We start from the raw sequence: 20,607 nt of genomic DNA on the forward strand, positions 1-20,607 counted from the left end.
TGAAAGGAATGGGAGAGCAAGAGGTCATGATCATAAGACATAGGTCCTGTCTGAATGGTGACTTGGATCTGTTCCAATTTGTCTACCAAAGCAACAGCTGTACAGCAGATGCTATCTTGTTGGCTCTTCACACAACCCTGGAACATCTGGACAGCAAAGATGCATACATCAGGATGCTCATTATCAACTACAGCTGTGCATTTAACACCATCATCCCTTCGAAACTAATCGGCCCTGGATCTCAATACCTCCTTGTGCAATTGGATCCTGGATATCCTCATTTGTAGAACCCAGTCTGTTCAGAATGGCAAAAACATCTCCTCCACAATCTCCATCAGCACAGTAACACTGCAGGTATGTGTACTTATCCCTGTGTTCTAGTCACTCTACACCTATGACCGTGTGGCTATGTACAGCTCCAACATCATATACAAATTTGTTGTCAACACCACTGTTATGGACTGTATCAAAGAGGGTGATGAATCAGCATACATGAGGGAGATTGAAAACTTGGCTGAATGGTGTAATAACAACAACATCTCACTGAATGTCAATAAGACCAGGGAACTGACAGTAGACTTAAGGAGTGAGAAACCAGAGGTCTATGAGCCAGTACTCATTGGAGGATCAGAGGTGGAGAAAGTTAGCAATTTTAACTTCCTGGGTGCCACTATTTCAGAGGGCCTGTCTGAGACCTATCATATAAATATTGAGAAGAAGGCATGAAAGCCCATGTACTTCTTAAGAAGTCTGTGGAGGTTTGGCATGTCAGCAAAAAAGCTTGGCAAACTTCTATAGATGTGTGGTGGAAAGTGCACTGACTGGCTGTATTACGGCCTAGTATGGGAACCCAATGCCTTTGAGCAGAAAATCCACAAAAGGTAGGGGATTCGGCCCAGTTCATCTTGGATAAAACCTTCCCAATCATTGAGCACATTTACATGAAGCATTACCGTAGAAAAGCAGAATCCATCATGAAAGATCCTCACCACCCAGACCATACTCTTTCCTCACTGCTGCCTAGAGTAGAAGGTACAGGTGCCTCAGGGCATTCACCACCAGGTTCATTGCCCCTCAGTCATCAGGCCTGTGAGTAAAAGGGGATTGCTACACTCATTTAAGCACTCTGTTATATTATTATTTCATGCTTGTTATTTATATCTGCATTTGCACAGTTTGTTTACAATTAATGTTTCCTGATGTTCATAGTTTACAGTTATTGTTCTATAGATTTGCCAAGTATGCCTGCAGAAAAGGGATCTCAGGTTTGTGTGAAGTGACATGTATGTACTCTGATAATAAGTTTTACTTGGAACTTTGAACTTAGAAGTAAGAAGAGATATGAAGTCCTGAAAAGGGAATCTAGGGAGCAAGGTTGTAACCTTGAGAATATTCCCCATGCCATGGGCTAGTACAGACAGAAATAAGAAGATAAGACTTCTGAATGTGTGGTAAGGAGCTAATGGAAGGGGAAGGGCTTCAGGTATTTGGATTGCTGGGATCTTTTCTGGGCAGATGTGACCTGCACAAGATATCCAGATTATTTCTGAACTGATGGGAGACTAGTATCTGTACATAGAGTTTGCTAGAGCTAGTCGGGAGGTGGGGGGGGGGGTTTAAATTGGTGAACGACAGTGTAGCAGCTAAGGAGACAGAATCATATGTAAAAGAGTGAATGGGTATGTTTGGTGGTCAGAGTGCATAGAGCCAGATAAAGAGGCATGAGGCTGGGTAGGTTTAACTTCATTTGTTTTAATCCAATGAAATTTGCAGATAAAACAGGTGATCTGAGTGCATAAATAAGCACAAGGGATTATGATATTATTGCAATAACAGAAACATGGGAGGAAGGGCAAGACTAGCAGTTCAATATTCTAGAGTACAAATATTTTAGGCAGGAGGGGTATTGCTCTGCCAATCAATATTGTGATTGTAAATTCGGGGAAGGCTGATAAAAATAGTATAAGATAAGACCTTGGGAATATAGATTGTGAGCAGCTGCTAAGGGGTAAGTGAAAAAATGTTAAATAAGTGGGAGCCATTTAAAGGTGAGATAGTAAGAATACAAAGTCAGAATATCCCTGGAAGGGTAGAAGCAAAAATAGTAAGACTACTGAATCATGACTAATAAAGAAAATAGAAGTTTTAATCAGGAAAATATAGGAAGCGTTAGACACATGTTAGGCACAGGCAATTGGTACCAAATGAGTCCTTTTGAAGTTCATAAGCAATATAAGAGCGAACTGGAGAAAGTAGGCAAAAAGGAGTTATGAAATGGCATTGACAAGCAGGATAAAAAAAAAACCAAAACTTTTTATGTACAGTAAAAGGAAGCAAAAGAGTAGGTCCTCTCAGGTAACAAAAGGGTACTCTATGTGTGGAACCAGGGGATATCAGTGGGATACAAAATTAATATTTCTCATCTGCATTTACTAGGGAGAAAGATGTAGATGAAGAGTTATTTATGCGAGAGGTACACTGAGATTCTGTAGCTTCTTTTCTCAGGAATATGGAAGTATTAAAGGTATCGGCACAGATCAAGCCGGATAAATCGTCAGGGCCTGACTGGTTCTTTCCCATGAGGCAATGGGAATCAACGGAGAAGTAACACACACAAAATGCTGGATGAACTCAGCAGGTCAGACAGCATCTATAGAAAGTAATAAAGCTTGGTCTGAAGAGATTTTTTGTATCTTTGCTTGCCTTTGCTGAAGAGTGGTAGATAGTATCTATTATCCCTTGTTCAAAAGGGCAGTGGGGATAACCAGGAAACCACAAGCTAATGTTTCTAAGAAATCTTGTTAGTTAACATTTTTCCAATAATTAGCAATAGTGGGGAAATTATTGGAAAAAAAATCTAAGGAACTGATTTATGCTCAATGGAAAGGAAAGGACTGATGAAAGGGAGTCAGCATGGTTTTCAGCAGAAAAATAATGTCTCACGTCTGAATGAGGATTTTATGGAGGCAATGAAGTAAATTGAGGGCAGGGCACTAGACGTGGCATACATAATTTTAGCAATACCTTTGATAAGCAAGGAGGACATATTGGAGTCTTTGAACTGTATTAAGGGGCTAAATCCAATGCCACAATGTCTAATAGCACTTAAAGTTTCACTGTGTAGAATATTTCTGTGGATGCCCAATAGTACTGGTAATTACAAAATCTTTGAAGTCATTAACACCTTTTAAAATTTAAGCTACTTTCCCACATTCACACAATTTTTGACTTTTGTTGATAAGGTAAAGTGGCCAATGTAGCTTTCGTTAATAATTAAACATCTCAGCTACTGTGTGTTTCCCTGATGGAAATGAGGATCTGGAAAGTTGTTTAATCAATGCCTTAAACAAAATTGAGGATTTTTTGATAACCAAACATCTAATTTATGACCCATTAGCATCACTAGGTACTAAATCTCCCTGAATTTTATGCCTAAAACTATGGAATTGTTCGTCTTTAAAGCTGATTAGAATACTGAATGCCCCGATGTGCAATCAATTTTCTTTTTCATTTCCATTCACCAGATTGAACACAACAGCCCAGTTTTCTCTCTTCAATCACCTTCCATACTCTCTATAGCAGTGTCCTTAGCTTTTCTGGAGAGAAGGATGGAAAATTATACTCAAAGCCATTGAGGTCTGACTTCTAATTAAGGTCTTCTCTGCATGTGAACGAGACTAATTGAAATAGTTCATTCATTTATGGTCCCCTGTTAGTCTCTCTCCTCGATGTCTCCTTCATCGGAACATTTTATTTTGGCTTGACCAATTCATTTATTTCTTTCTAAGCAACTTGAATCTAGCCAAGCAACATTTGGCTGGAGCTGCCTACTCTAAATTCCACATGTGTGCTGTCTATTCAGTCCTCAACCCTGTAATCTCATAGTCCTTCCTTCACATTACCTTTCCACCTGTACAACTGTGTATGTGGCACAAGCTGAATTAAATCAATGGCAATGCGAAATAGGTGTAATTTATCTGCTTCAATACAAAGCATTTGGAAAGGAATAATAGAATTATTCTAACTGAAGTGTAACTTATTTGAATTGGTTTTCTGATAATTGATAGTAGGTTTATGTCTTTACACTGTATTGATGGCGCAGAACAACAAATTTCTCATCTTATAAGATAGTGATAATAAACCCGATTCAAATTCTTAATCCTTGCTGAAGGTAATAATGTCTGTGGTTATCAAGAGCCATTGATCAGTAGTGGCTTGATGCTCACACAGAGGGAGTGGAACAGGGTATTTGCAGGGCAGCAGTAAAATAAGAAATCTTTGGACTTTGCTGCTCCTGTTCAATTGAATGGCAAGAATGCAAAAGAACATATTTTAATGTCATTTCCTACCTGACAGCAGAGTGACCGATCATTCTATTTCAACTGCTCAATGCAAAAGGCAATATAATTGGCTACTGTAAAAAGCCCCTAATATAAACTGGTGGTAGGAAAATTTGCATGGAGTTGAAGGGGATGGAATAAATACTAGATTACAGGAAAATATAGGGGAGTGGAGTTAATGATGTTGCTCTGTGAAATAGCAGAAGCCTGATGGGCAGAATGACCTCTGTTGTAAGGAAGGGTGTTATTTTCAGGGAAAAATTAAATGTTGTGGTGTAGTGCAATAGATTAAAAATCATTAGCAAGAAAAAATCTGCAGATACTGGAAATCCAAGCAATACACACAAATTGCTGGAGGAACTCAGCAAGCCAGACAGCATCTAGAGCAGTCAACGTTTCGGGCCGAGAAACTTCAGGAAGAGTGGCAGGTCGGGCTGAAGGGTTTCGGCCCGAAACGTCGACTGTACTCTTTTCCATCGATGCTGTCAAGCCTGCTGAGTTCCTCCAGCACTTTGTGTGTGTTGCTTAAAAATCACTGACACTTTTTTTTTGTTCTAATTTCTCATGACTGAATAGCCATTTCAGAGGGTAGTAAAGATTTAACATTCTTGTGGATTTTGATTTACTTATTGATTACAACCATGAAACATATTAGTGAAAGAGAAGGTTTTTATAACAGTTCAATGATTTTGTTAATACCAATAGTCATAGCAGCTTTAGAATCATAGAATTAATTAATTATATGTTTACTTTCCCAACTGTAATAGTCTGATTTGAGTGCACATTCATTCAGTCTTCTGGGTTATTTTTATTCATTTATTTAGAAATACACCACGGTAACAGGCCCAATTATGCTCAGGTGACCATTTAACCTACTAACCCATACGTCTTTGGAATGTGGGAGAAAATGGGAGCACCTGGTGGAAATATGTGCAATCATTGGAGAACAAAGAAACTTGTTACAGCCAGTGACAATTGGTCTGGTGTATGTGAGCCCCTGCAAAACAATTTGTTTGGCAAGGCAGGTTTCTGATTATATGTTGCAATTTTGTTCATGCTCACTTTCATTCCTGACTGAAACTCAATTGCTTCCCTGGCCATTGTTTCCATTGATACAGTGATTTCAACTGCTCTCTCAAATGTGAGTTGTGTTTCAGTTAGGGGCCATTTTTGAATGCTTTCTTGTAAGATTCTACAAACTAAACAATTTCTCAGTGCATCATTAAACCCATCACTGAACTGACAATGCACTGTCAATTCAGTCATTCATGTATGCTGAAACAGACTTCTATTCATTTTGATTCTGCTTCTGAAACCTATAGTATTTGCATTAACAATGGTTTAGGTTCTAGATATCCCTGCATTATGTTCACAGTATCAGCAAAACTAATTTTGACTGATTTGGTTTGAGCAGTCAAACTTTTAAGCAAACTGTATTTTTTTCAACCAAAAGCACTCAGCAAAGCTGGCACTCATTTCTCATTGGCTACTCCATTTGTTTTAAAATACTGCTCAGTTCCCTAGTATACATCAGCCAGTTATCTGTTACGCAATCAGATACATCTATGTTTCTGATGTAGCCAACCATTTCCTGCTCTGAACCACTGTATTCATCCATTTCTGCCCTTTTTAATCTGATTGTCTTGCTGTGCTGTTTTTTAACTCAAATGTCCCACTGTGCTTTTTTTGCACTCAAGAGTCTCTCTGCGCTTCAACATATAGTTAGTCGTCTCATGTTTATTTAAAGCTTCCTCATCACCACTGTGTGTTTTTTAACTGGAACATCCTGCTGTGCTTTAACATCTATTTAGTCATCATGGGTTTATTTAAAACTACTTTGTCACCACTGTTATGTTCTGTAACTCCAAAACATAAAACTAATTGAATGAAAGCTAATCTTTCATGTTTAATTGATATACTATAGGCCTCCAGAAGCAGATTTAGGTATCTTGGCAGCTTTGAGGATTCCCTCACATATTTATTTACAAGGGACCTTCTACTATAGTGATGTACTGATTTCTTCAGAACTCTATCCACTGCCATCTGCCGGATTTTTGGAAGATTGCAAATTTTGGCCCATGTTCAAATAAAGGTATGATAAATCCAGGCAAATACAGCACACCAGACTCTCAGTGAATTATATGTCTTTATTTTCCCTATGCATTAAACTTAGTATTTGTAACTCCCTGGGTCGCCTCAGGCTTGCTCAGCTCGTTCTCGTCTAGGGGGAGCTGCCTTCGGCCCCGCCAAACTGGGTAATCAGCTGGTGTGGATGCTGTGTGATGTCTCCGCCTCGCCCAAAAACAGACAGTACACCATAAGCGATTAAATGAGTACAATTTATAAAGGTTACTATAACTAAGTGATTAATAACGATACAGTATATATGAAGAGAAAATTAAAGAAAAGGCGCCAAACTTATCAAAGTCCAAACCACTTCGTGCACAGCCGTTGGAGCTCAATTTCTGAAGTCTTCTGGCCACCATTCGATCCCCTCCAAACTCCTCGACTCGCAGCTCAGGACCCTCCGAACTCCTCGACTCTCCAAACAGCTCAGGACCCTCCAAACTCCTTGACTCTCCAAACAGCTCAGGACCCTCCGAACTCCTCGACTCTCCAAACAGCTCAGGACCCTCCGAGTGGTCAACCAAGCACATCTAGCTTCATCCCCCCCCTCCTCGGAGAATCTCCTGGCCTCGGACCCCCCTTTGGGGTCCGATCCTCGCCTAGCTTAGAGCATTGCGTCCTCTCTCTCGACCCCCTTGCGCCGATCTCCCCAAACGCCCGTCAACAAAAGCTTACAGACTCAGAAGAAAGAACATTAATCCGCATTTGGTTTACAAAGGAATACCATTCTCGTTATCAGTAAATTAGCATTCCTGCTAGTTAACAAAAGGAAACCCTTTCCCAACAGTAACAAAGAAAAAAAAGAAACCCCCTTTACAAATTGAAAGTGATAGTGGAACTTAATTTCTTATTATGTCCATCATAAGCTGATTTACCATAAAGCAAAGTCTCCTCAAGCCCATACAAATCCCTAGGGAAAAATATAGATATTGATAGCTCATTTTTAAAGTTTTTTGTGGCACGGTGGTAGACAGGGTAGTACTGCACTCACAACAAACATGATCTTGTATATCTTTCACCCAAAGAAGTACATTTACACATTTAATTACACGTGATACTCCAGTGATTTGATAATATTGCAAAACTTAGATCAATCTCCTGGAAATGCAGGAGAATCATTTTTAAAAAATCATTTTTAAGGAAATGATAGCTTTAATTATGGATTTGGCATCCTGTAAAATAATGGACATTACTTCCAGGTATAACAGTTCTCCTCATCTCTCCAATGTTGTTTTGCTCTTTCAATATTTTACTGACTAAGGTAATCACTGGTACATTGGCGGTTATGGCCATGCTCCATCATTCTGTTATGAAGGAAATGTCTACCCATTGATAATGAAGGATTAACACCTATTTCCACATTAAAATTATGTATGAATGGGAGGGGAATTCTGAAGTCAAAAATATTCTGAAAACAAAAATATAGCCAGTCATCAACAAATATCTCTAAATCTGACCTTATGGTTAGAGGGAATATCATTGTGAATGTGTTTTTTTGCTTTGGAAACCATGTTTAGACCAGAGCTGTAATAAGATCTAGATACAAGTTATCCTTGCAAACTCTAGCTAGAGAACAAAGAGTAGATTGATGTCCAATGGTCTTGAAAATGTTGAAAATCTGTTCAATTTTACACAAACTTATAGTTCCAAATCTTTCAAAGTTCAAAGTAAATTTATTATCAATGTGTATATATATGTCACCATATACATTTTCTTGTGGCCATACTCAATAAATCCAACAACCATTATAGAATCAATGAAAGACTGCTCCAACAGGGTAAATAACCATGTGCAAAAAACAAGTTGTGCAAATACAAAAAGAAAGGAGAAAATAATAATAATAATAATAATAAAAAATAAGCAGTGAATATTGAGAACATGAGATGAAGAGTCCTTGAAAATAAGTCCATGGATTGTGTGAACAGTTCAGTAATGGGGCAAGTGAAGTTATTCCCTATGGTTCAAGAGTCTGATGGTTGAGGGGTAATAACTGTTCCTGAACCTTGTGGTGTGAGTCTTGAGGCTCTTGCACCTTCTTTGTAATAGGAGCAGCAAGGAGAGAGCATGACCTGAATGGTGGGGGTCCCTGATGATGGATGCTATTTATCCTGTGACAATGCTCTGTGCTGATGTGCTCACTGTTGGTAGGTGGGTGGAGCTATACCTATGATGGACAGGGATATATCCACTACTTTTTGTAGGAGTTTCCATTCAAGGGCATTGCTGTTGTCATACCAGGCTCTGATGCAGCCAGTCTATATACTTTCCACCACACATCTATAGACATCTGTAAATTTTTTAGAATGCATGACAAATTCTTACCTAACATCTATGCAAGTAGATGTGTTGCCTTCATAATTGCACTTATGTGCTGGGTCTGGGATAGCTCTTCTGAAATGATAACACAGAGAAATTTAAGGCTGCTGAACCCTCTCCACCTCTGATCCCCTGATGAAGACTGGCTCATGGTCCTCCGGTTTCCTTCTCCAGAAGTCAGTAATCAGCTTCTTGGACTTGCTGACATTGTATAAGAGGTTGTTGTGGCACCACTCAGCTAGAGTTTCGATCTCCCTCCTATATGCTGATTCATTGCCACCTTTGATTCAGCCAACAACAGTGGTGTTGTCAGTAAACATAAATATGGCATTGGAGTTGTGCTTATATATTTATATATATTTCATATTGTAATTTATAGGGTTACTGCTGCCGCAAAACAACAAATTTTGTGACAAATGGTGATATTAAACCTGATTTTGACCTTCCAAAGTGTATCACTTCACAATTCTCTGGATTGAACACCATCTGCCTCTTCTCATCCTAGCTCTTCATCCTGTCAATCATCCTTCATCCTGCCCATCATAATCTCCAACAATCTTTTAAACTTTCTACAACACTACCAACATTCATATCATCTGCAACTTGACTAACAAACCCTTCTACTTCCTCATCCAAGTAATTTATAGAAATTACAAAGAGAAGGGGACCCAGAGCAGTTACCTGCAGAACACCAAAGGTGACCTACCTTTAAGCAGAATATGTTCATCTTCTACCACCCTCTGCCTTCTCTGGGCAAGAGAATTCTGAATCCATGCAGCCTAGTTTCCTTGGATTCCATGCCTCCTGCCTTTCTGAATGAGCCTACGATTTTGAACATTGGCAAACACCACGTTAAAATCCATCTCCACCACCATCCACTGCTCTGCCTTCATCAATCTGTTTTGTCACTTCCTTACTAAATTTACCTTCAATTCTCTATCAGTTCTCTAAATTCTCCTGACATTCTATAGAGTCAGAGAGTCATTCACTGACCTTGACCCTCATCCCATCAACTGACCATGCATTCCCATCAACTTCCCCAGATTTACACTTTTGAAGAGATTGGAAGACAATTTATGGTGCTAATTAACCTACCAACATGCACCAAGGACTCATTAGCACAAATCCTACACTAATACTACTTTATTATCCTTGCATTCCCATCAACGCCCAGATTTTAACACTTTCCAAGAGATTGGGGAACAATTTATGGTGCTAATTAGCCTACCAACATGCACACTTTGGGTATGAGAGGAAACTGGAATAGTTGGAGGAAAAGTATGCAGTCACAGGAAGTAAAGTTGTAACAAACAAGACCAGAAGTCAGGGTTGAATCCAGTTCACTGGAGCTGTTATGGAGAAGCTCTAACCATCACAATAGGCCATTTTTTACACTCAAAAGCACAATAATCCCAGCCAATTCTTATTTAATTTCATCCATCCATTCCTCCAATTTCTCCTTTCTTCCAAATCTCTTCACTCATTTCCCCATGTTGAAATACTGCTTCTAGCTATATTTTATTTTGATCCATCTCCATCATAAGAGTACATTTCCGATTCCTTCTGTTACTTCTTTTCCTCCTTCCTTTATATTTTTTCTCCATTCACCTGCAGAGACATGAGAGGGAAGTTGGCCAGAATTGATTTGAAAAGAACACTGGCAGGGATGATGGTGGATGGCAATGGCTAGAATTTCTGGAAGTAATTCAGATGACACAGGATATACGTATACATCCCAAAGAGGAAGTATTCTAAAGACAAAATGACACAACCATGGTTAACAAGAGAAGTCAAAGCCAACATAAAAGCCAAAGGAGGGCATATATGTAATAGAGGAAAAATTAGTCAGAAGTCAGAGGATTGGGAAGCTTTTGAAAACCAATGGAAAACAAACAAAAAAAAATCATGAAGAGGTAAAGATGAAATATGAAAGAAAGCTAGCCAATAATATTAAAGAGGATACCGCAAGTTTCTTCAGATACGTAAAATGTAAAAGAGAGGGAAGAGTGGATTTCAGGCCACTGGAAAACAATCCTGGACAGATAGTAATGGGGCCCAAAATGTATAAGTATTTTGTATCAGTCTTCAGTTTAGAAGTCACTCGCAGTATGGTGGAAGCTCCAGGTGTCAGGGATCATGAAGTATGTGACACTATCATTACTAGAGAGAAGGTTCTTGGGAAACTGAAAGGTCTGAGGGTAGATAAAACACCTGGACCAGATGTTGTACACACTAGCATTCTGAAAGAGGTGGCTGAAGACCTTGCAGCGGCATTAGTAATGGTCTTTCAAGAATCACTAGATTCTGGAATGGTTCCAGAAGACTGGAAGATTGCAAGTGTCATTCCACTCTTTGAGAAGGAAGAGAGATAGAAAAAAGGAAATTATAGGCCACTTAGTCTAATCGCAGTGGTTGCGAAGACGTTGAAGTCAATTATTAAGGATGAGATCTCAGGGTACTTGGAGACCTTTGAAAAAAATAGGCCATAGACTGTATGGTTTTCTCAAGAGAAATTTTTGCCTGACAGACAAATCTATTAGAATACTTTTCAGAAACAACTGCAGGATAGACAGATGAGAATCGGTTGATGTTGTGCACTTGGATTTTCAGGAGGCCCTTGACAAGTTACCATACATGAGGCTGCTTAACAAGCTAGAACCCATGGTATTACAGGAAAGATTCTAACATGGTTAACTCAGTGGTTGATTGGCAAGAGGCAAAGAGTTGGATAAAAGGGAGCCTCTTCTTGTTGGCTACCAATGACTAGTGGTGTTCTGCAGGGGTCTGTACTGGGACCACTACTTTTTACGTTATGTGTCAGTGATTTGGATGGTAGACTTAATGGCTTTGTTGCAAAGTTTGAGGACAATATGAAGATAGGTTCAGGGGCAGGAAGTATAGAGTCTACAGAAGCATTTAGACAGATTAGGAGAATGGACAAAGAAATGGCAGATGGAATATGGTGTTCGAAAGTGTACGGTCATGCACTTTTTTTTAGAAGAAATGTAAGTGTTGACTATTTTCTAAATAGAAAATACAAAAAACTGAGACGCAAAGGGACTTGGGAGTCCTTGTGCAGGATTCCCTAAAGGTTAATTTGCAAGTTGAGTCTATGGTGAGGAAGGCAAATGCAACATTAGTTTTCATTTCAAGAGGACTAGAATATACAAGCAAGGATGTAATGTTGGAGTTTATAAAGCACTGGTGAGGCCTCACTTGAAGTATTGTCAGCAGTTTTGGTCCTCTTATATTTGAAAAGATGTGCTAAAACTGGAGATGGTTCAAAGGAGATTCATGAAAGTGGTTCTAGGATTGAATGGCTTGTCATATGAAGAGCGCTTAATGGCTCTGGGCCTGTATTCACTAGAATTCAGAAGAATGAGGATGACCTCATTGAAACCTATTGAATGGTAAAAGTCCTTGATAGAGTGGATGTGGAGAGGATGCTTCATATGGTGAGAGAATCTAAGACCAAAGGACACAGCCTCAGAATAGAGGGTTTTAGAATGGAGGTAAATTTCTTTAGCCAGAGAGTGGTGTTTCTGTGGAATTCTTTGCCATAGGCAGCTGTGGAGGCCAAGTCTTTATGTATATTTAAGGTGGAGGTTGATAGATTCTTGATTAGTCAAGGCATGAAGGGATATGGGGAGAAAGTAGGAGATTGGGGCTGAGAAGAAAATGTGATCAGCCATGATGAAATGGCGGAGCACTCTCAATGGGCCAAATGGCCTAGTTATACTTTTCTATTCTTTGGTCTTATGGTAGTCCTCTCTTCTCTCATCCCCTTTTCACTGCTCCTTTCATTTTTTTCTCCATTTTATAATTAACTTTGGGTCAGTGATATCAACTTTGCTCAGGATCATAGCATGGTGTAAACAAAGCCTTTGAACTTCCTCTTACCAGCAGAGCAGAATACAACAGGGAAGATATACTACTTTGTATGGAAACAATCCCTGGCGCAATCTAAAGTTCAGCTCTCTGAAAACTGAATTTTGCAAGAAGCTCTTTTCCCCCAGGACCCAATTAATCATATTAGTAGACATATTTAGTTCAATTTGTAGATATAGATGTTGCCACAGTGAAATTTTCCATTTGGAAATTGTCTAAATATTAGAATTTGCTTATCTTGGTACTTGGTGCCTGCATATATCTAATGCTAATTCCATTGCCTCATTATTTGCTGAGCCTTTTCCGTTGTCTTGAATGTCTTTTGGCTAAAATACTTAAACTTCCAATGATTTATTAGAAATATGAATGAAATTATCATTTTAATGAAGCTGTGGGTTTATTCAGTCTCCGGCAACTCATGAGTAAAAACGTAGGTGTGGGCAATAAGTAAATTTGTAAATTAGACAGTCTGACAGACAAAAGAAATCATTGCAATGATTTCTAAGGCTTGCCACACAGTGGGAACAGGGTAACAATGTACAATGGATAACATTATGTAGCCAATTGTATTGTCCACTGAGACAATCAGTGTGCAGCCAGAACAGCTGCCATACTAGATAAGAGGACTATTTGGAATGATAATCTGCCTCAATGACTATCATCCAGCAGCACATACACCCACTGTGATGAAGTGCTTTGAGAGTTTGGTGATGGAACAGCCTATCAACGCCTGCCTTAAATGTGGCTTGGATCAGCTCCGGTTTGCCTACTATCACAACAGGTCAACAGCAGATGCTATTTCATTGTCTCTTCACCCAACCCTGGAATATCAGAACAATGAAGATGCATGTATTAGGATGCTCTTCAGAGAAAATAGCTCAGCTTTCAAAACTATCATCTTCTCAAAGCTATCCAATAAGCATCAAAACCTTGACCTCAATTGGATCCTGAATTTCCTCACTTGCACACTCCACTCATTTCAGACTGGCAACAGCATCTCCTCCAAAATCTCCATCAGCTTAGCAGCACTACAAGGCTGTGTGCTTGCCCAGAGCTCTGCTCACTTTATTCTTATAAGTGTGAGGCTAAGCTCTGCTCCAATGCCATAATTAAGGTTGCTGCTGACACCACTGTCATTGGCTGAATCAAAGGTGATGACGAATCAACATATAGATTGAAAATCTGGCTGAGTGATCCACAATCTCTCATTCAATGTCAGCAAGACCAAGGAGCCATTCATTGACTTCAGGATGAAGAAACTGGAGATCCATGAGCCAGCCTTCATTGGGAGATCAGAGGTGGAGAGGGGTAGCAGCTTTAAGTCCCTTGGTGTAATCATTTCAGACTGGCAATGTATTCACAATGTCTTCATAATACTATGTGTTGACGTATTCAGATACCACATGGCACATAATGATGATGAGCATTCACATAGTGTTTCAGGTGAAGAGAATCCTTAAGTTTTAGAAGGTGAGAAGGAACAGGAATTTTTATCTCAGCCGCTCAAGTCCAATCTTGACAGTTGTTGCTTTGTCCTCCTCCCCATAGTAAGCAAGAACCACCACAGGAGTCTCAGAATGGCTCAGAATTGAATTTTCGGGCAAAGTCCAATCCAGTCCAATACTGGGCCATCATGGTATCGTGACTGATATTGGATGTGCTTGGTACTTAATCAAGTCAAGTCACTTTTTATTGTCATTTTGCTGGTACAGTACACAGTAAAAACAAGACAACGTTTTTCAGGACCATGGTGCTATATGAACAATACAAAAACTACACTGAACTACCTCTGTTCTTCAGTACACAGTAATAACATTTTGCTGTTTGAAAGTGCTCTGTAATAATCTGAAGCTGCAAAGTGCTGACAATAGGCATTCTCAATGATCCATTGCAGACGATTTGTTCTGAATTGAAAAATCACAGCATTTATAGTGATCAAATACAACTTCAGATCATACTGAAGAATTACTTTGCTTTCTATTTGTCGCAACATTATGTACACTTACATAAAGAATGTGTTATAAAATTTGTTAGCCACGATAAAAGGAGACTGAATGATCGCTGCTGCAGGGACATACCTGAAATTGCTTTATCTTTCCCTGGCACATGTTAGACACATGGAGGCTTCATTTATAGGAGCAACACCTTTCTCCGCAAGGGTTGCAAAAGTCAGTGTTGGAAAGTTCCATCAATTTGCCACTGTTGACAAATATTTTGTCGTACCATCAGCTATTTAAGTAAGCCTCTTGGGTAAGATGAATAACGAATGCAAACTCTACCTGCAATGGTAACAGTGTTTCAAGATAAGTGTGGCATGGTAGCATAGTGGCTAGCATAACGCTTTACAGTACCAGCAACCGGGGTTCTTTCCCACTGCTGTGTGTAAGGAGTTTGTGTGTTTTCCCCATGACTGCGTGGGTTTTCTCTGGGTGCACCTGTTTTCACCATCGTCCAAAGACATACCGGTTAATTGGTCATTGTAAATTGTACATAATTAGGCTAGGTTAAATTCTGGTTGCTGGGTTGCACAGCTCAAAGGGCAGGAAGGGTCTGTTCTACCCTGCATCTCAATAAAATAAATATAAATAAAATAAACATGGAACAGAACAACTGTCAAGCAATCTGTTAAGTAAAAGATCATCTGCTTGTGATGCATTCATCTGATACTATGATGGCAGACAAAATAGATCAGAATCAGGTTTAATATCAACGACATATGTCATGAAATTTGTTAACTTAGCGGCAGCAGTACAATGCAATTCATGATAATGTAGAAAAAATAAGTCAATTGCAGTAAATATATATGTGTATATTAAATAGTCAAGTTAAAAATAATGCAGAAACAGAAATAATATAAAAAAGTGAGATGGTGTTCATGGGCTCAGTGTTCATTTAGGAATGGGATAACAGAGGGGAAGAAACTGTTCCTAGTCACTGAGCATGTGCCTTCAGGCTTCTGTACCTTCTTCCTGATGGTAGCAATGTCAAGAGATCATGCCACCTCTCTGAGACACTGCTCCTTGAAGATGTGTCGGATACTACAGCGGCTAGTACCCAAGATAGAGCTGACTAATTTAATAACTTTCTAGAGGTTCTTTTGATCCTGTGCAATAGTCCCTCCCTCACCCCCAACCTCCATACCAGACAGTAATGCAGCTGTTGGAATGTTCTCCATGGTACATCTGTACTTTTTGAGTGTTTTAGGTGACAACCCAAATTAAATCTCCTCAAACTATTAATGAAGTATAGCCACTGTTTTGACTTCTTTATAGCTGGATTGATATGCATTGATATTTTGGGACCAGGTTAGATCTGCAGAGATCTTGACACCCAGGAACTTTAAATTGCTCACTCTCTCCACTTCTGATCCCTTTATGAGGATTGGTTTGGGTTCCCTTGTCTTGTCCTTCCTGAAGTCCACAATCAGCTTGTTGGTCTTAACGGCATTGAGTCCAAGATTGAAAACATCAATAGTCTTAATCATTTATGAACTGTCAAATTGTTTCAAAACTCTGATTTCAGAGATATGGATTTTGGGTCTCTTATGTCATCTGTCAACCTCACCCACATTTCCTGTGGATCTGTGGACTAAATATATTTGGGCTGAAGAAAGCTTCCCAAGAAACTTTCCAAGCATTATACCAACAGGTTGTCACAATTATAGTGGCCGATCAGGGTGGCTAAGTAATGCACCATCAATAATTCTCGGAGATGTGAGGCGAGATATAGGCTTTTATTCGCTGGAAGGGAGCAGTCAGCAGCAAGAGATCCCCACACAACATCCTGGAGACTGAGGAAGGGGCTGTGCCTCCAATCACCTTTATACAGGGGTCTGTGGGAGGAGCCACAGGAGCAGTCAGTAGGGGGGGGGCATGTCCAGACAGGTATATGTAGTTCACCACATTCACCCACCCTTTTGTTTTAAAAGAGGGTCCCCATGGGGCAAAGTTTCTTACAAGTATATTTACAGGTTAAGTCTATCAGGTGGTTGAATATGTCGCTGCGATCTACGTAGCACCAGTGGTGATTGCACCGGTGCCAGTGGTTGTGCTGGTTCCGGCCCGACTTGAGTGTTGACCCATTAGGCATCAGTGATCCCTCATGCGTGTGCGAGGCGCCCGGTATGGGAGTGTCATGAGGAGTCTGTGTAGGGCTTGGTGTGTGCAGTATCAGGTGGGTATACACCTCGGTGGGTACAGGGTTCATAGTTAACATGGCTTGTTCGGGGTAGTGGTCTGCTGCTCCCGTGGGCACCAGATCGCGGACGGAGACCGTGTCCTCCTGCCCATCAGGTAAGACCACGTAGGCATACTGGGGATTCGCATGTAGAAGGTGAACCCTCTCGACCAGCGGGGAGTATTTATTGCTCGTCGCATGTTTCTGGAGCAGCACTAGCCCTGGGGACGTCAGCCAAGCTGGTAGGGTGGTCCCAGTGGCAGACTTCCTAGGAAAAGAGAATAGGCGCTCATGAGGGGTGGCATTGGTGGATGTACATAACAGGGAGCGGATAGAGTGGAGTGCCTCGGGGAGGACCTCCTGCCATCAAGAGACCGGCAACCCCTTTGACTTAAGGGCTAATAGTGTGGCCTTCCACACTGTGGCATTCTCCCTCTCCACCTGTCCATTTCCCCAGGGATTATAGCTCATGGTCCTATTAGTAGCAATGCCCCTAGCCAGCAGGTACTGGCGCAGCTCGTCACTCATATATCACTGTGGATATAGCAGGGATATCCGAACAGAGTGAAGAGCTGGCGCAGGGCTTTTACGGGGCAGGGGATGGCAAAGGGGAACCACGAGTACTCGTCGATAATGTTGAGAAAGTAGACATTGTGGTCGGTGGAAGGAAGGGGGCCCTTAAAGTCAACACTGAGTCGCTCAAAGGGGCGGGTAGCCTTGATAAGCTGTGCCTTGTCAGGACGGAAGAAGTGCGGTTTGCACTCAGAGCAGACTTGGCAGTCCCTGGTCATCATCCTGATGTCCTCAAGGGAGTAAGGCAGGTTCTGGGCTTTCATGAAATGGTAAAATTGGGTGACCCCCAGGTGGCAAAGATCTGCATGGAGGGCGTATAGCTGGTCGAGCTGCGCACTGGCACACGCTCCCCAGGATAGGGCATCAGGGGGCTCATTGAGCCTTCCAGGCTGGTACAGGATATCATAGTTGTAGGTGGAGTGTTCTATTCTCCACCGCAAAATTTTATCATTTTTGATTTTGCCCTGCTGTTGGTTGCTAAACATGAACGCAACTGAGCGCTGGTCGGTCAGCAAGGTGAACCTTTTGCTGGCGAAATAGTGCCTCCAGTGCCTAATAGCTTCCACTGTGGCCTGGGCTTCTTTCTCCACCGCGGAGTGCCAAATATCAGGGCCTTGAAGGGTACATAAAACTGATGCACCATCAATAACTCTCGGAGATGTGAGGCGAAATATAGGCTTTTATTCGCTGGAAGGGAGCAGTCAGCAGCAAGAGATCCCCACACGACATCATGGAGACTGAGGGAGGAGCAGTGCCTCCAATCGCCTTTATACAGGGGTCTGTGGGAGGAGCCACAGGAGCAGTCAGCAAGGCGGGGGGGGGGGGGGGCATGTCCAGACAGGTATATGTAGTTCACCACACTAATGGAGCAGCCGCTAACCATATATAAGGAGTATTTTATTGCTTAGACCACTTCAGTTGCTATTTTCCATTTATGACTTCTACTGGTTCAGCATCCGTGAACCTTTCTGTAATTGATATGCTACCTTTAATTCTGCTTTTTGTACAGCACTGGGTTTCTTCATGAATACATTGAGATGTTGATGAGATTTTTCATGAAGACATTGAAATGTATATGTAAAATATATAAAGTGGTGGTGTTTCTTAAGCAAGCACAATTAATTATTCATATAAAGACTTCAAACATTCTTTTCCTGAGGTGACAGTTGTGAGTTTTATCATTGTTGTCAGCTTTCATGGAGAATTAACTCTCAAGATTTGGAAAGTAATCTATGTTAATATCACATTGTGTATCTTGTTTTATTTTAAGACGATGTTATGCAGTAGGCATACATTATGACAGTATGGTTGATATAAAGCCTGTCTTTTCATGTACTTCAATGATGACTTAAGAGCTTGGTTTACAGAAATCATCTGTAATTCCTCTGAATCAAAGACTGTGTGGGTTGATCTTGGTTCTGGAATGGAAATATTGAAGGTTGTATAATTTCCTTTTAATCGCACTTCAGTGGGAAGCTCACTGAGGTAACATGACATTGCGGCATGTAAGATTGCAATGATGGTTGTTGCTCTGACTCAGTTTTCCTTGACCTCAGTCTGTATAGATACTGAGTCCGTAGTAGCTGCAACGATAAGGATCAGAGTTAGTGTAATTGAATGTTGAATGGTAATGAACTTTTAACAAAATCCAAATCCAGAAAAGGTTCTCCATAATCTCTGTTGCATGATGGAATCAAAGATTTACATGAATCTAAAATGAATACTTAATGGTACTCTTTCCCACATTTTTCTTATCTTTGGACAACATTGGACAGATTATTTTGGTTACACAAGCAATGACACATTTCCTGCAAGGTTTTCTCATGGCCTGGAAGTTCTTGGGAAAAATCTTTCCTCGACAGTGTAAGTGCATCAACTTTTACATGTGATGATGATCAGTTATTGCTAACCATTTTTGTTCACACCCAATTGTGCATGAGCATTCTAAAGATATAGTTAAGTTAATACCTATCATTTTGATAACTTTGCATAAATAAAAATATAATGGTAGATTTTAGAAATAAATGGTAGTTGTTTTTATCATCTATGTATTTATTCAGACTGTCTTCTTAACCTTTAGAATTTAGTGTGCCTTAGGTGCAACTATTATTAACGCAGTTTACCTCACGGGTTCATAAGAAGACTTTTTCAGTTTACCCAGTTCCCTGTGAAATTCCTTAGAGTTTATGGGATTAGTCAAGGCTTGCAGTGGTCTTGCATCTGACCTACACGTACCCTGTTCTATGTAGCTGCATATTATCATACCTTACCAATTTTGAAGCATCAGGCCAGGAAAATTACTTTTGTTTTTACCTTGTATCATGTCAGTTCATTAAATATGGTTATTTTCATATTGATGGTGTGTTATTATCTGGTATCCTTTTGTCCTAATGCGTGGAGCACCTCATCAGAGTGAGTTTTTGGATTGACCTTGCAAGCTGACACCAATATGTGTCAGAACTTCCTAAAGAAATTATCTTGACTCATTATTGGAGTCAGACATCAATTTGGTACTGTTTGCTGCTTTAACACATGTGACATGGATGTTGTCCAATCACAATTCTTCATCTCCAGACAACATACACAAAATACTGGAGGAACTCAGCAGGCCAGGCAACATCTATAGAAAACAGTCAACATTTCAGGATGAGACCCTTCTTCAGTCCTGCTGAGTTCCTTCAGCATTTTGTGTTTGTTGCTTAGATTTCCAGCATCTGCAGATCTTTTCATCTTCACTTCCTGAGTTAACTTCCAAACTAAGAAACCTTCCTTTTTATCACTGTTCTGATTGCCAATAAAATTTCCTTTGTTGCTAGTCCTGGCCATGGATCGCAGGTTAATAAACAGTTACAACTCTTCCAGAAACTAAAAGTCTTGGCTGCTTAAAACATACAGAAATATAGTAACAGATGGTCATTGCAATAATAGCAGTCAACTGAACTTGTTTCAACAGTATGCGCTGGACTTGGCTACATAGCTTTGGATTTTGCTATAACTGCCTGAATATAGATTACAGCTGTATCAATTATTTGTGGAATATGAAATTTTCTTCCAGCTCGGATGTAGTTTCCATCACTACAACTATAATGCATGCAAGTTTGAATGCCAGCTTTTGCATGCTCAACAGCTTTGAATGAATTTATTCATTTACTAGTCTTTATAAAAAGCTATTGAGTTAGAAGTACAC

At 40.2% G+C, this 20,607-nt stretch overlaps 1 protein-coding gene and 1 long non-coding RNA gene across 3 annotated transcripts in view; one reads left to right on the forward strand and one right to left on the reverse strand.

Moving 5' to 3' along the window:
- Positions 1-20,607, forward strand: part of LOC132399067 (matrix metalloproteinase-16-like) — a 204,003-nt gene that overhangs the window by 15,869 nt on the left and 167,527 nt on the right. The gene's annotated exons all lie outside the window — the stretch shown is intronic.
- The window catches only part of LOC132399092 (uncharacterized), a 55,235-nt gene continuing 53,277 nt past the window's right edge, over positions 18,650-20,607 (reverse strand). For both annotated transcript variants that reach the window (XR_009513866.1, XR_009513869.1), the window contains one exon: positions 18,650-19,003. This is a non-coding gene — a long non-coding RNA (uncharacterized LOC132399092). The remainder of the gene's footprint in view (positions 19,004-20,607) is intronic.

Source organism: Hypanus sabinus, chromosome 1 (assembly GCF_030144855.1).
Source record: "Hypanus sabinus isolate sHypSab1 chromosome 1, sHypSab1.hap1, whole genome shotgun sequence".
Taxonomy (NCBI): Eukaryota; Metazoa; Chordata; class Chondrichthyes; order Myliobatiformes; family Dasyatidae; genus Hypanus; species Hypanus sabinus.